Genomic DNA, 11,007 nt, shown 5'->3' with positions numbered 1-11,007 from the left:
CCATCGGCAAGACCAATACCTGTGGGCCAGGCCCACACGTCGCGGTACTGGCTGTGACAACCACCCAGGATGGGACGCCGGAGGCAGTGTAGGAAACAGCAGAGGCGCGTTGGGTTGGGAGATGAACCCTCCCATTGGCACTGCTCACCGCTCGGTGCAAGACCAGCTGATCTGCATTCGTCTGATGAACCGGTGTGGGATGAGGAACTGCTGAATACTTGTTCTTGGAGACACATGGCTCAAACAATCCTGTGCACCAACAATCTACAGGCCATGCTGCTCACAGACCTGCGGTGTATTATTTGTTGTGACTGTATGTTTTCCTGCTAGTGCATCGGCATGTGCATTGTGCTGAGTGCGACTGTATGTACCGTTTTACACCTTGGCCCCTGAGAATGCCATTTCGATCGGCTGTATTGTTGTGGAAGGCTGAATGACAATGAAAGGCACTTGAAACTGCTCACTCTTTCCACTGCGGAACCCTCAGTGATGACCTGGTGTGTGATCCTCTTACTCCCGGATGGGGAGGGTGGGGTGATGATGTGAGAAACTGGCATTTGACGGGCAGAAGAGTCTGAGGAAGAAGGACTCTGATAGGAGAGGACAGTGGACCATGGAAGAAAGGGAAGGAAGTGGGAAACCAGTGAGACAAGCAGGTCAGTCACTGGGAGAAGGCCAGCAGAATACCGGAAATAAAAAAGAAAAACGGAAAGTTGCCTCACAGGTGGATAGGGTAGTTGAGAAAGCTTATGGGGTGTTAGCTTTCATAAGTTGAGGAATAGAGTTTAAGAGTCACGATGTAATGATGCAGCTCTGTAAAACTCTGGTTAGGCCACACTTGGAGCACTGTGTCCAGTTCTGGTCACCTCACTATAGAAAGGATTTGGAACCATTGGAAAGGGTACAGAGGAGAATTACCAGGATGCTGCCTGGTTTAGAAAGTATGCATTATGATCAGAGATTAAGGGAGCTAGGGCTTTACTCTTTGGAGAGAAGGAGGATGAGAGGAGACATGATAGAGGTGTACAAGATAATAGAGGAAAAGATAGAGTGGATAGCCAGCGCCTCTTCCCCAGGGCACCACTGCTCAGTACAAGAGGACATACCTTTAAGGTAAGGGGTTGGAAGTGCAAGGGGGATATTAGAGGAAGGTTTTTTACTCAGAGAGTGGTTGGTTGGTGGAATACACTGCCTGAGTCAGTGGTGGAGGTAGATACACTAGTGAAGTTTAAGAGACTACTAGACAGGTATGTGGAGGAATTTAAGGTGGGGGCTTATATGGGAGGCAGGGTTTGAGGGTCGGCACAACATTGTGGGCTGAAGGGCCTGTACTGTGCTGTACAAATCTAAGTTTCAAAGGAAGAGAAACAATGTGGGCCGTGAACTTGTGCTGGTAGTGTGCTGTTCTGTGACCTAAAGAGATTCTGCCGTTTACCTGTGCTCTGTTCCCAGTCCTGAGGGTCTTGACACGAAACATCGACTGTTTATTCGTTTCCTGAGATTCTGCCTGACCTCCAGCACTTTGTGTGTTACTCTGGATTTCCAGCATCTGCAGAATCGCTTTGGTTTTGTTTCAATTCTAACTAATCTGAAGAGGAAAAAATAACATCTTCAGTTTAACTATAAGAAACAAAGTCTGCGTCTCTGTGGGCCCAGCCCTGTCCCTATCGCTAGGATGCTTTCACTTTCCCCGACACGCCTCGGCCACGGTCGGTGGGGAAGCGGCCGCTCCCGGAGCTGATCGGGTGAGTGGGGCTGGGGAGGCGCCTGGACAAAGAGGGTCACTTTCAAATTTCCCACCGGGGCTCAGTGAAAGGGCCTCCCTCCGACGGCGGCTCTGGCCGAGACTTCGCTTCGTTCCCAGAGCGGGGAGCTGCCCGGCGTAACAGAGGCGGAAGTCGGGGCTCCTCCGGACTGTGCATTCGCGGCGCAGAGTTTCAGTCTGGGGCGGCAGGATTTTTGTTGAGAAGCCGCGGTGGGGTACGGAGCTTCCCGTTCGCGGTGCCGATCCACTCGGTGACTGGGCGGAGCGGGCAGAAGGGCCTGTGACCTGTGAAGCGGTTTAGAGTTGAGAAGTTGTAAGGGTTGGCGGAGTTGGGGATAATGCGCAACCGCAGATATTTAGGTTTAGGAGTACTGTAGTCCAAAATAAATCCAATGAGTCAGGCTGGCGAGAGAGTAGGAATAAAGTTGTTTTTCTTTAATGAACATCAAAAGAAACTTTACTCAAGTCAAATATAAAAGGAAGAAACAGTGCAAAGATTTTATAACACACACACAAAATGCCGCGGTTAATTCAGGAAGTCAGGAAGAATCTCTGGAGGGGAGTACAAAGTCTAACTTTCGGGGCCGATACCTTTCAACAGAGCTGGAAAAACAGGGACCAGAAGTCAGAATATATAAGTGGGATGGGGGTAGGGTGAGGAGTATGGGTGGGTCAGTGAGGGAGGCGGGACGAAGTAAGAAATTATGAGATGATTGGACCATTTCCGACACCCCTCCCCTTCCTTGACATCTCTGTCTGGCTCCGGGGCCAGATTGTCTGCAAATCCATGGACTCTCACAGCCTGCTGGACCAAACCTCCTCCCACCCTATTGTAAACATGCCATCCCCTTCCCTCAATTCCTCTGTCTCCGAGGTATCTGCTCTCAGGATGGCCATTACAGAGACTTGGCTGGCACCAGGGCAGGAATAGATTCTCAATATTCCTGGATTTCAGTGCTTTAAAAGGGATAGTGGGGTGAGGGGAGGAGGGGTGGAATTACTGGTCAGGGATACTATTACAGCTACAGAAAGGGTGGGTAATGTAGCAGGATCCTCTTTTGAGTCAGAATGGGTGGAAGTCAGGAACAGGAAGGGAGCAGTTACTCTACTGGGGGTATTCTATAGGACCCCGGGTAGCAGCAGAGATACCAAGCAGCGGATTGGGAGGCAGATTTTGGAAAGGTGCAAAAATAACAGGGTTGTTATCATAGGTGACTTTAACTTCCCTGATATTGATTGGTACCTGATTAGTTCCAATGGTTTAGACAGGGCAGAGTTTGTTAAGTGTGTCCAGGACGGTTTCCTGTCACAGTATGTTGACAGGCCGACTAGGGAGAATGCCATACTAGATCTAGTATTAGGTAACAGACTGGGTCAGGTCACAGATCTCTCAGTGGATGAGTGTCACGAACCCCGTGACGGGAATAAGAACCAGCAGAAATAGAAAGCACTTTGGAGTCCAGTATTGCTAATAACTAATAATATTTATTAGTAACTACGCAATACAGTGATATAAATCAAACAGGTTAGAAATGATTATATATATATATATATATATATATATATAAGTAAGTAAATCAGTAAGTGTGGAAATATATGTAAGAAACACCAAGCTTGTTTAAGTCTAGGGGTAAAAAGATACAGTCTTATGATGATGAGTAAAGTTCAGTTCAGTTCGTGGTATTTAGTTGAGTAGTGATGGAGAGAGAGGGAGAGATTTGAGTCTTCAGGTTGGCTGATGCCGTCGATCTTCTCGTTGTTCTTCAAACTCCTTTAAACGTCACCGACTGTGACTTTAACCGGGGGACTGGTTTTCTGTGGTGGAGCTATCCCCCAGGCGAGAGTGGACACATGGACAACTCCCCACCAGTCAACCCCTTTCCCTTCCTTCCACTGCAAGAGCGATAGATCGATCCACCTGATCAATCCTCCAAAACTCACCTTATCCTGCAAGCACAACAATGCTCATTCAGTGTCCAGAACATGTGTCTGAGGTCTGTATCATCTGACCTCCTATTTTATCTTCCCATGCTGAATATCAACTGTCATTCAAGTAATCCCTCCTTCCTCTCTCTGTGAAGAAATGCAAGCAGGCAAAAATCCTTGAAGAAAGTGTCAACAACCTGCCGAAAATCATAACATCGAGTGTCCATTTAATAACGCCCTCGGTCACCATAGCAACTTACGAGCTGCTCGGTGCTATCTCCACTTCAGCAGAAATCCAACAGTTAACCAGTTCTTTCTTGTTCCTTAAAGTGACAATGCAATCGTTAGTCTTCGTCTCTCTCTCTCTTTCTCTTTTACAAACAAGCTGGTGTTAAATAACTCTCTCTCTTTTCAAAAGCACAGTTAATAGGGGTATTTCAGGGTCCCGTCACACTCCCCTTCCCCAGAGAAAAAAAAATTGACAAAGACGATTTTTTTTGTCTAAATGTACATTACAGAGTTTGAAACAATACAGGTAAATCATCAGATGACAGAGCAAAAATGTGTACAATTTCCAACTTAATATCTGGATGACTAATCAGCTATAACATTGTCAGTACCTTTCTCATGTTTGATTTTTAAGTCACATTCCTGCAATATCAGACTCCAATTCAACAACCTTCTATTCTTATCCTTCATCTTAGTTAGAAACATCAACAGATTATAACCCATGTAAACCACAAGTGGTCTCTGGGCAACAGAAAGATTTTGAGGTCTCTTTTTCTTTTAACATAGGCCTCAAAATGTTGTAAGGCCAGAATAAGTGCTAGTAATTCCTTTTCAAGAGTTGAATAATTTTTCTGGTGTACACTAAAGTTCTTTGAGAAATAAGCTACTGGATGTTCAATGTCATTCACTCCCTCCTGTAACAGTACTGCACCAGCAGTTTCATCACTAGCGTCTGTTGCTATAGAAAATGGCTTGGAAAAATCAGGTGCTTTGAGCAAAGGATAATAACCCAGTATGGCTTTTAGACGTTCAAATGCATCCTGACAAGGTCATTCCATGTAAATCTTTTACTCTTCCCTAGGAGTTTTGTTAGGGGGAGAGTGATGTCAGCAAATTTCTTACATAACTTACGATGATATCCAACCATTCCTAAAAATCTTCTTAAAGCTTCCTTGCCGCTCAGAGCAGGAACTTCAGCAATCGCTTGAACCTTGACCTGTACCGGAGCCAGCTGGCCTTGTCCCACCACATAACCCAGATATGTAACTGTGGCATGGCCAAACTCACTTTTAGCAAGGTTCACAGTAAGATTGGCCTTGGAAAGTCTGTCAAACCATTTTTCTACAGCTGCAATTTTCTCTTCCTACGTGTCATTCCAGACCACTAAATCATGGATATGAACTCCTGTGCTTTCTAACCCTCCAATCACAGAATTGATCATTCTTTGAAATGTCCCTGGAGCATTTTTCATCCCGAAGGGTAAAACATTATATTCATACAATCTAGACGGTGTCACAAATGCTGATATCTCTTTAGCCCTCTCTGTTAAAGGAACACCCCAGTATCCTTTTAACAAGTCAAACAAAATAAGCTATTTAGCCTTCCCCATTCTATCAAGGTCACCCCGAACCTCACAGCTATTCTCTGGCAAACTCTTTTTCTGGAGTAAACTCAACCTCGTGGGTTAAAACTTCTTTGTCTGCTTTCTTATCAAACCCCTGCAGGGTAGCGGCATCCTCTGCATCTGGGTATGCCCTTACATCACCAAGAACACACCTTTTAAATTCATCACACAAAACAAGCCCTTCCGAGCTGTAAAAATCATTAGAGTCCTACTCTAAACCACTTTGCTGCAACCTCTCCCTGTTAAACTGTCTCTGCCTTTCTGCCACGTGATTTTCACGTTGCCATTTCTCCCTCTCGAGCTGTCTCTGTCTTTCTGCCTCTTCTCTCTGTTTTGCTGCCTCTCTAGCCTCTCTCTTGAACTGTTTTACTTTCAATTGCTCCATCTTTAATTTTTCCAACAGAAGCTGAAGCTCATCCTCAATAGGTTTACCTTCCACAAAAATTTTCAACACATCCTCAGTAAACTGCTTCGTTGAAATATAATATTCAACTACTTTTCTTTGAACTTCTACCTTAGTCACACCCTTTTTTACCTCACTTCTCAATTCTTTAGCAATGTCCCACACATCATCCTTTTTAGTTAACTTCAAATTCACAGGATCTGGTGATTTCAGAAAGTCCCTAACATCCATTTCTGCTGTTTTTCCACACAACCAAATCAAAAGGGATTTTCCCCAATCAATTCAAACCAGACTCCTGACCAATTTGTTTATATTGCGGATGCGGCCCCTATTTATGTCATGAACCCCGTGATGGGAATAAAGAACCAGCGGAAATAGAAAACACTTTGGAGTCCAGTATTGCTATTAACTAATAATATTTATTAGTAACTATGCAATAGAGTAATGTAAATGTAGATAAATCAAACAGGTTAGCAATGATTATATATATAAGTAAGTAAATCAGTAAGTGTGGAAATATATGTATGAAAACCAAGCTTCTTTATGTCTGGGGTAAAAAGATACAGTCTTACGATGATGAGTAAAGTTCAGTTCAGTTCAGTTCAGTTCGTGGTATTTAGTTGAGTAGTGATGGAGAGAGAGAGAGAAAGGTTTTAGACTTCAAGTGAGCGGACGCCATTGATCTTCTCGTTGTCCTTTGAAATCCTTTAAACGTCACCGACTGTGACTTTAACAAAGGGGGCCAGTTTTATGTGGTGGAGCTATCCCCCAGGCGAGGGTGGACACATGGACAACTCCCCACCAGTCAACCCCTTTTCCTTCCTTCCACTGCAACAGCGATGGATCGATCCGCCTGATCAATCCTCCGAAACTCACCTTATCCTGCAAGCACAACAATGCTCATTCAGTGTCCAGAACATGTGCCTGAGGTCTGTACCATCTGACCTCCTATTTTATCTTCCCGACTGTGCATCAACTGTCACTCAAATAATAAATCCTCCTTCCTCTCTCTGTGAAGAAATGCAAGCAGGCAAAAATCTTTGAAGAAAGTGTCAACAACCTGCTGAAAATCATAACATCGAGTGTCCATTTAATAATGCCCTCGGTCACCATAGCAACTTATGAGCTGCTCGGTGCTATTTCCACTTAAGCAGAAATCCAACAGTTAACCAGTTCTTTCTCGTTCCTTAAAGTGACAGTCCAACCGTTAGTCTTCTTCTCGCTCTCTCTCTCTCTCTCTTACAAACAAGCTGGTGTTAAATAGCTCTCTCTCTTTTCAAAAGCACAGTTAATTGGGGTAATTCAGGGTCCCGTCACAGTGAGCATCTGGGGGACAGTGACCACCGCACCCTGGCCTTTAGCATTATCATGGAAAATGATAGAATCAGAGAGGACAGGAAAATTTTTAATTGGGTAAGGGCAAATTATGAGGCTATAAGGCTAGAACTTGCGGGTGTGAATTGGGATGATGCTTTTGCAGGGAAATGTACTATGGACATGTGGTCGATGTTTAGGGATCTCTTGCACAATGTTAAAGATCAATTTGTCCGGTGAGGAAGATATAGAATGGTAGGGTGAATGAACTATGGGTGACAAATGAGGTGGAAAATCTAGTCAGGTGGAAGAAGGCAGCATACATGAGGTTTAGGAAGCAAGGATCAGATGGGTCTAGTGAGGAATAAAGGGTATCAAGAAAGGAGCTTAAGAAGGGGGTGAGGAGAGCAAGAAAGGGGCATGAGAAGGCCTTGGCGAGTAGGGTAAAGGAAAGCCCCAAGGCATTCTTCAATTATGTAAAGAACAAAAGGATGACAGGAGTGAAGGTAGGACGGATTAGAGGTAAAGGTGGGAAGATGTGCCTGGAGGCTGTGGAAGTGAGCGAGATCCTCAATGAATACTTCCCTTCGGTATTCACCAATGAGAGGGAACTTGATGATGGTGAGGACAATATGAGTGAGGCTGATGTTCTGGAGCATGTTGATATTAAGGGAGAGGAGGTGTTGGAGTTGTTAAAATATATTAGGACGGATAGGTCCCTGGGGCCTGATGGAATATTCCCCAGGCTGCTCCACGAGGCAAGGGAAGAGATTGCTGAACCTCTGGTTAGGATCTTTATGTCCTCGTTGTCCACGGGAATGGTACCAGAGGATTGGAAGGAGGCGAATATTGTCCCCTTCTTCAAAAAAGGTAGTAGGGATAGTCCAGGTAATTATAGACCAGTGAGCCTTATATTTGTGGTGGGAAAGCTGTTGGAAAAGAGTCTTAGAGATGGGATCTGTGGGCATTTAGAGAATCGTGGTCTGATCAGGGACAGTTAGCATGGCTTTGTGATGGGCAGATCGTGTCTAACAAGCCTGATAGAGTTCTTTGAGGAGGTGACCAGGCACGTAGGTGAGGGTAGTGCAGTAGATGTGATCTACATGGAATATAGTAAGGCATTTGACAAGGTTCCACACGGTAGGCTTATTCAGAAAGTCATAAGGCATGGGATCCAGGGAAATTTGGCCAGGTGGATTCACAATTGGCTTGCCAGCAGAAAGCAGAGGGTCGTGGTGGAGGGGGTACATTCAGATTGGAGGATGTGACTAGTGGTGTCCCATAAGGATCGGCTCTGGGACCTCTACTTTTCGTGATTTTTATTAACGACCTGGATGTGGGGATAGAAGGGTGGGCTGGCAAGTTTGCAGATGACACAAAGATTGGTGGTGTTGTGGATAGCGTAGAGGATTGTTGAGGATTGCAGAGAGACATTGATAGGATGCAGAAGTGGGCTGAGAAGTGGCAGATGGAGTTCAACCTGGAGACGTGTGAAGTGGTACACTTTGAAAGGACAAACTCCAAGACAGAATACAAAGTAAATGGCAGGATACTTGGTGGTGTGGAGGAGCACAGGTTATCTGGGGTTACATGTCCACAGATCCCTGAAAGTTACCTCACAGGTACAAACGTGTAGATAGGGTAGTTAAAAAAGCTTATGGGGTGTTAGCTTTCATAAGTCGAGGGATAGAGTTTAAGAGTCGTGAGGTAATGATGGAGCTCTGTAAATCTCTGGTTAGGCCATACTTGGAGTACTGTGTCCAGTTCTGGTCGCCTCACTATAGGAAGGATGTGGAAGCATTGGAAAGGGTACAGCGGAGATTTACCAGGATGCTGCCTGGTTTAGAGATGGTGCATTATGATCAGAGATTAAGGGAGCTAGGGCTTTACTCTTTGGAGAGGAGGAGAATGAGAGGAGACATGATAGAGTTATACAAGATATTACGAGGAATAGATAGAGTGGACAGCCAGCACCTCTTCCCCAGGGCACCACTGCTCAATACAAGAGAACATGACTTTAAGGTAAGGGGTGGGAAGTTCAAGGGGAATATTAGAGGAAGGTTTTTTACTCAGAGAGTAGTTGGTGGGTGGAACGCACTGCCTAAGTCAGTGGTGGAGGCAGATACACTAGTGAAATTTAAGAGACTACTGGACAGGTATATGGAGGAATTTAAGGTGGGGGGTTATATGGGAGGCAGGTTTTAAGGGTCGGCACAACATTGTGGGCCGAAAGGCCTGTACTGTGCTGTACTATTCTATGTTCTATGAGGCTTTTCATTTCAGAACAACTGAACCTGGTCAGGTGTCAGATCTGTCAGTGCGACAGCATTTTGGAGATAATGATCACAATTCTATCTTGTTTACCATAGATTTAGAGAGGGATAGGAATAGACAAGTTAGGAAAACCTTTAACTGAGATAAGGAGAAATATGAGGGTATCAGGCAGGAACTTGGAAGCATAAATTGGAAACAGATGTTCTCAGGGAAATTTACAGAAGAAATGTGGCAAATGTTTAGTGGTTATTTGCATGGAGTTCTGCATTCGTACGTTCCAATGAGACAGGGAAAGGATGGTAGGGTACAGGAACTGTGGTGCACAAAGGCTGCTATAAATCTCGTCAAGAAGGAAAGAAGAGTTTACGAAAGGTTCAAAAAACCCAGTAATGGGTGAGATCTGCAAGATTATATGGCTAGCAGGAAGGAGCTTAAGAATGAAATTAGGAGAGCCATAAGGGGCCATGAGAAGGCCTTGGTGGGCAGGATTAAGGAAAACGCCAAGGCATTCTACAAGTTTGTGAAGAGCAAGAGGATAAGATGTGAGAGAATAGGACCAATCAAATGTGACAGTGGAAAAATGTGTATGGAACTGGAGGAGATAGCAGAGGTACTTAATGAATGCTTTGCTTCAGTATTCAGTACGGAAAGGGATCTGGGCAACTGTAGGGATGACTTACAGGGGACTTTAGCGCTTGAGCATGTGATAATAAGCAAGAGGATGTGCTGGAGCATTTGGAAAGCATCAAGTTGGATAAGTCACTGGGACCTGACGAGATGTACCCCAGGCTACTGTGGGAAGCAAGGGTGGAGATTGCTGAGCCTCTGGTGATGATCTTTGCATCATCAATGGAGATGGGAGAGGTTCCGGACGATTGGAGAGTTACCGATGTTGTTCCCTTATTCAAGAAAGGGAGTGGAGGTAGCCTAGGAAATTATACACTAGTGAGTCTTACTTCAGTGGTTGGTAAGTTGATGGAGAAGATCCTGAGATGCAGGATTTATGAACATTTGGAGAGGCATAATATGATTAGGAATGGTCAGTGTGGCTTTGTGAAAGGCAGGTCATGCCTTACGAGCCTGATTGAATTTTTTGAGGATGTGACTAAACACATTGAAGAGAGGTTAAAAAGAGAGCAGATTGAGAGGGGGAAGGTCATTTCTTCGGCAGTTTGAATGGGGTATGACTGCGCAAGCACGTGAAGGTTGGCCTGTGAAAACAGCGGGAGTGTTTAAAAAGGGAGCAGATTAACGAAGCGGACGTCGTAGGAGCGGGTGACGGAGTAGTGGAGACAGAGTAGGAAGGTTTTGACTCAAGAGGCTTCAGCAAGCAGAGGGTGAGGACGAGCTTGCTCCCAGTGAGGTAAGGCCGGGTAAACTCCGTTAATTCATCTAATTAAGTTAGGAGTAGGTAATGGAGGCAGCAGTTAGGGCAGTCGAGTGTTCCGTTTGCAGTACGTGGGAAGTCAGGGCGAGCACGAATGTCCCTGATGACTACACCTGTAAAAGGTCATGCGAGAACTGCGCGTCTAGGCAGAAATCAAAGGTTTGTACAAGATAGAAATGTTCTCAGTTGCATCTATTTCAATGCAAGGTGTATTGTAGGGTAGGCAGATGAGCTCAGGGCGTGGATTAGCATGTGGGATTACAACATTGTTGCTATTACTGAGACTTGTTTGCAGGAAGGGCAGG

The 11,007-nt window shown here is 45.0% G+C and overlaps 1 protein-coding gene across 1 annotated transcript in view; it reads left to right on the top strand.

The window, feature by feature from the left end:
- The first annotated feature begins 1,567 nt into the window (after window positions 1-1,567).
- LOC140198246 (butyrophilin subfamily 1 member A1-like) overlaps window positions 1,568-11,007 on the top strand; it is a 50,393-nt gene continuing 40,953 nt past the window's right edge. Inside the window, exon 1 of the mRNA XM_072259299.1 lies at window positions 1,568-1,745. The gene's annotated coding sequence lies outside the window, so the exon portion shown is untranslated. The remainder of the gene's footprint in view (window positions 1,746-11,007) is intronic.

This window comes from Mobula birostris, chromosome 5 (assembly GCF_030028105.1).
Source record: "Mobula birostris isolate sMobBir1 chromosome 5, sMobBir1.hap1, whole genome shotgun sequence".
NCBI classification, from domain to species: Eukaryota; Metazoa; Chordata; class Chondrichthyes; order Myliobatiformes; family Myliobatidae; genus Mobula; species Mobula birostris.
The sequence above is the reverse complement of the archived record's forward strand: the minus strand, read 5'-3'. Positions and strand labels throughout refer to the sequence as shown.